Here is a 6,206-nt window from a genome sequence, read left to right on the forward strand (position 1 = left end):
TGAAGGTACGTTGTGGCAAATCACATTATTAAGTATAGATATTCTGAAGCAGAATTGCCTAGGCTATATGTATAATATGTAACTTATGTCTTGTGTACTCGTGAACAGTGGCGTTCGATTTTCTGCCGAAGTCCGTGAAAATTATACAGAGAGGTCTCAATTTCGTACAAATTAACCTAGAACTACCATTTAACCCCTTCCCTGCCCTGCCACGAACGGCGTTCGAGGTGTTTTTTGGCATCCTGTCTGCCCCGCCACGAACGTCGTTCGAGGTGTACGCATCAGAGTCCTGTATCCACCCAAGAAGGGGGGTAACTGCAAAAACTGTTGGCAGAGCAGTTAGACATCTTGAACCAACGGTTCCTTCCCTTTGACCGTTATGAATAGCAAATATTGATGTTTGGGAGAATTTTGAAACTTCGGGAGTTATCTGTGTTAAGTCGTCAACAAAGATGTCGGATGGTGGACGGCGTGGGGGTACCACGAGGTCTGTTTTCAAGCGCTATTCAGCACTTGAAGTGCTTCAAGAGTGCCTAAATGACCAAGACAGTGATGATGAAGACCTTAGAGATGGAAGTGACAGCGAATCAGACGAGGAAGAAACTGATTTCAACCAGCACCACCCTCTTTTGTCCGAGGTAGGCATTGATGATGACAGTCACAATGATATCAGCTACGAACCAAGTGTATCTGCCACTGACAGTGATCAGTCGGAGACTGATGGCAGTGATGCCGAAGCAGAACCAATGCCTGGCCCATCAACTTCATGTCCTGTGGTCAGAGGTCGCGGCAGGGGTCGAGGAAGCAGTGTGGGAAGAGGACAACGAGGGAGAGGTAATGCGAGGGGGCGTGGCCGCGGCCGTGCCCGACAAATTCCAAGACAACGTCAGGAAGATAAGATAAGAAATTGGACAGATGCTGATGCAACTGCGCCAAACCAAGACATCCAATTTCAAGGCAATCCAGGCATGCAGTGCAATGTTGACAATTTTGAACCAGTAGACTGGATGCAGCTGTTTTTTGATGACGACCTCATCAACCACCTTGTCTTCCAAACAAACCTTTATGCTGACCAGTACCTTGAGAGCAGCCTTGTGCTTTCCTCAGTGTTTTGTGGATTATCACACAAAATTCATATACTGGAAGTAGTGTGTGGACTTTGCCTGCTCTGTGGATTGTGACTTTGTTGCTTCTGAGTCTCAGCTGTGGAGTATGACGTGCGATTCCGGACTTACCTTACCATGAACAGCTAACCCTTATAACTTTGGATGCTTATAGCAGTGAAGTTGATTACCAAGAAGTTTTGTGAGTACCTGATGTTTTTCCCTTTGTTACACCAGTTTTTTGTTGTGTTTTGTCATGCATTTTTGTGATCAAGTGTGTTGTTATGTTCCGAAAATGCTTGATCACGGGGAAAAAAAAAAGAATAAATAATTACTTAAAAATTTCTGTCCTGCCAAATGAAACTAATTTCACTTGTAATTGGGGCCAGGGATGTTAGAAAAAAACATGCCAAATATCTAAGAGATATCTCTTCAAATGCCTGAATTATTCACGTTTTAGTGAACACACCCTCAAAAGTCAAATTTTGCTCCGGCACACAGGAATACAAATGCGCTTTTTCACGCTGGCAGGGAAGGGGTTAAAGCATTAATTTAATACTCACAGTTTAATCTTCGATACCTTGCAGCCTTGCATGCGCGTTTTTGGGCACCAGCATCGTGGATAAGCTGCTCTAATCTAGCGTTATTTTGTGGTACTCGATTCTCAGTGGGTAAGGTCCCCCGCAGACACCAGATAAGGTCCCCCGCATTTTTGCCGGAGTGCCTGCTACGCCCCCCCGCACATGCGCGCTGACAAAGCACATCATGCACAGCAAAACTGACCCGTCAGTTTGAAGCGTTTTTATTTGACAGATGGAGACCAGCGACCACACGCTATCTGCCGGGGAGGTGTCTGGGGAATTAATCGACAGCTACCTAGACATCAGTAGTGAGGTGACTATAGGTGAAAAAGTCCCTTTACAGACTTCTACACCGAAGAAGGTTGGTCTCCTCCATTTGTGTGACGAATGCGGATCAGCATACAAACACAAGCGAACATTGGACAATCACAAACGTGAGAAACATGGCAACGAATCTCGTTTTGTATGCATAGTTTGTGACAAGAGGTTTGGTCGACAGGTAGATTACCAGGCTCATATGAACAAGCATGCAGGCACCAAACCTTTCCAGTGTGATGTTTGCAAAAAATCCTACGCACACAAACGCAGTCTGGACAAGCATATGTCTGGGTGAAAAGCCGGGGTTTGAGTGCCAAACCTGTCAAAAGTCGTTCATGAGAAGAAAGTATCTTCGTGACCACCAAATCACCCACTCTAATGGCTACGCTTATTTATGCAATGCGTGCATGAAGCGGTTTAAGCATCGCTCTGGTCTTGCCAGGCATAGGCGTCGGGCTCAAGATGGAAACTGCTGTTAGACACCATGTTTTCGTTTAGATTTATCCTGTTCTGTCGCTCCATTCACAGACAACACACAGACAACAAGAAATGTTGATGTTGTTTATTTCAAATGTAAAGCGTAAAAAGTATGTAAATCCCTTTTCTTTTTTAACAACACACGGAAACTTCAGTAAGTTTTTTTAATGTTTACATTCTTTTTAATTTGACTGGCAAGGTTGTGATGAAAATCAACACGGTTAATATTCATTTTTAAGTTGAAACAGAATGGTTTGACAATCACGTTCTATGATTGTTTAATTTTGTATGGGCGTTCTTGAGTTATACATTTTAAAGACAATTGTACTTGCAGAATGTGTGTGTGTGTGTGTGTGTGTGTGTGTGCTTGTGTACGTATGTGTGTGTGTGTGTGTGTGTGTGTGTGTGTGTGTGTGTGTGTGTGTGTGTGTGTGTGTGTGTGTGTGTGTGTGTGATGTCCATACATGCATAAATATATATATATATATACTTAGTATGTGTTAATCACAGAATCCAGGCTGAAATAAGTTTGCAACATGCGTAAGGATTAGTGAAGCTGTCTTTTTAAAGAGGTTACAAGGTGTGTTTGTTTTTCAAATGCAACAGGTGTTTTGTTCTGGATAATGCACTGTAACTTGAGTTTTTTGTTGGTGAAATAAAACAAATGAAAATCCAAAGTTGTGTAGCATTCATGTTTGTGCACCTGCACTAATCAAAAAGTTACAAGATGAAAGTTTACACATGTACATGTAATTCATTTTCTTGACAAAACTGTCATCGCTTTACAAGCATGTAACCACTGATGAGTATCTGCAAAGGGAAAAGAGTTCAACTTAATACAAGAATTGTGCAAAGCGATACACCATAAAAGGGTTTTACGTGAATACAAGTTCAAAACTAGATTATCTATGACATTCAAGAATAAGACAGTATGCTCGACAGTTTTATATGACACGCAGTTAATCAGGTTTGTTTTGTTTATTTAGACTGGTATAAATGTTAGTGACGTTTTTCCAGACCACAAAAAAAGGAAAAAAGAGATAGAGAGTTGAGTGCCTTTTGTTTTTGTTTTATAATTCTGCTTTGTTAAAAAGCACAGTCCTTCAAGTACAAACGATTCTCCTCATCATATGAAGTCTTGCATGCCTGTCAGAGTATATCTCTGGACTCAAAGCAAAAAGTAACTATCTCACAGCTTCCTGTGTAGAGTGGACATATTTATGTGCAATTCTTTCACACACACACACACACACACACACGCACGCACGCACACACACACACACATACACGCACGCACGCACACACACACACACACACACACACACACACACACACACACACACACACACGCACACACTAAAACAATGGTTAATCGGTGACTTATTGCTCGTGCCAAATGATGGAGTACATCTGAAGATGTCAGATGCCAATCACATCCATAATTAGTGGATTTACACAAAAATTATAGCTGTATGTCATTTTTTTCTGATAAACATAACGGCGGGGGATCTTACCCTAGTGGTGCGGTGGGGTGTAGTAGGCAAATCGACCAAGCTGCGGGGGATCTTACCCCGTCAAATTTCACTGTTGATCTTTGAACCGATCGTGAGTCTAAACTAAGCTAAGCTTTAACTTAAAAATGAAGAGCAGTATCCACAAGTAGTTTGACTTTGACCAGCAAAAAGATTTAAGCCCTTCTGTTGACCGTGCTTTGTGTTATTTCAACATTTTTAACGTGGGAGACAGTATTTCTGACTTGTCTTGATGACATTTCTTCTCTTATGCAGTACACGAGAGTGTAAATGGTAAGACAACTAGCTGATCCAATGCAAAATAAAGTACCGAACAGTATGATATAAACTTCAATACTAGAAAGTCTGGTTATGTACTATTTTAAGGCATTAATTTGGAGACACCTACCATGTTGTTCGTCTTGCGGGGGAACGAATTGGGTGTTGTTCCTGCGGTGGAAAAAAATAGGCGTGCCACCATCCACGGCGTGAACACACACACATTTTCTCGCTCTCTCTCTCTCTCTGGTCTTGTATGGAGCTCTCAGAACTGTGTCTCCTTCATGCAGATGCACACACACACACACTTTCTCTCTCTCTCTTTGGTCTTGTATGGAGCTCTCAGAACTGTGTCTCTTTCATGCAGATGTACACACAAACACACACACATTTTCTCTCTCTCGATCTCTCTCGATCTCTCTCTGGTCTTGTATGGAGCTCTCAGAACTGCATGTGTCTCCTTCATGCAGATGTGCACAAACACACTTTCTCTCTCTCTCTCCCGTCTTGTATGGAGCTCTTAGAACTGTGTCTCCTTCATGCAGATGTGCACACACACACACACATTTTTTTTCTCTCTCTCATGGTCTTGTATGGAGCTCTCAGAACTGTGTCTCGATCTTCATGCAGATGTGCACACACACACATTTTCTCTCTCTCTCTCTCTGGTCTTGTATGGAGCTCTCAGAACTGTGTCTCCTTCATGCAGATGTGCATACACACACACACACACATTTTCTCTCTCTCTCTCTGGTCTTGTATATATGGAGCTCTCAGAACTGTGTCTCCTTCATACAGATGTGCACATGCACACACACATTTTTCTCTCTCTCTCGATCTCTCTGGTCTTGTATGGAGCTCTCAGAAATGTGTCTCCTTCATGCAGATGTGCACACACACACACACACACACACACACACACACACACACACACACACACACACACACACACATCTCTCTCTCTCTCTCTCTCTTTCTCTCTCTCTCTCTGGTCTTGTATGGAGCTCTCAGAACTGTGTACGTCTCCTTCATGCAGATGTACACACACAATCCCACCAACATTTGTAAATAATTTTCAGTTTAGTACAAAGCAAATTTTTTTTTTATTTACAAGAAGACAGTTTCAACAGCTGCTCATTTTCTCAACAAAAACTATTTGTTTCTGACACAACATTCATACTGTAACAATTAATTAAGACGGTTCTCCTTTTTTCACGACAGACTCCAAGTCATCGTGACCTTCACTCAGAATTTGTATAAAGACTTAAATGCACGGAAGCTTCAGAGAATTAGTATGGTTAAAAAGTATATCTTGACTCGACTTCTTTTACTTTTGATGATTATGAACCACCACAAGCACAAGTTTTTTTGCACAGGTTTTATACACCAAAGTTCCAGTTATTAATTATTTCCAAGGCATAACGAATTTGTAGTCTTCCATTGCTTGTGGTCTGTCCTTGGGAGGGGGCAATGCTGGCTCTATGCCTTTCCTCTTTCTGTCACTCGTCACCAGGTGCTGTAAAAGTGAGGATAATAATCGTATGTGTTCTAAAATACCTCAGAATTAAAACAACGAAGTGCATTGTTCACGTAACTGCCACAACACACTGAGAATCACACACACACTGATACACATGTGTACACACATACTCTACCACACACCTAAACTTCTGGTACAGTGGAAACCCCCTTGTAAGACTTCCAAATATCCGGTCTTAAAGGGAAGGGGTCTTAAACTTGGGGTAAATGTACAGAGGTTCTGAACAGAAACTCTTTAAAAAAAAAAAGGTCTGAAATGGGAGGGAGTCTTAAATTGGGGGGTCTTAAACGGGGGGTTGCACTGTACATACAGGTATCTTTGACTATGCACATTCTCCTAAATTAACAACTACCTTTTCGGCTGGGCAAAAGAGTTGTACAGTATTCATTGTATACAA

The sequence above is a fragment of the Littorina saxatilis genome, linkage group LG5, assembly GCF_037325665.1.
Source record: "Littorina saxatilis isolate snail1 linkage group LG5, US_GU_Lsax_2.0, whole genome shotgun sequence".
Lineage (NCBI taxonomy): Eukaryota > Metazoa > Mollusca > Gastropoda > Littorinimorpha > Littorinidae > Littorina > Littorina saxatilis.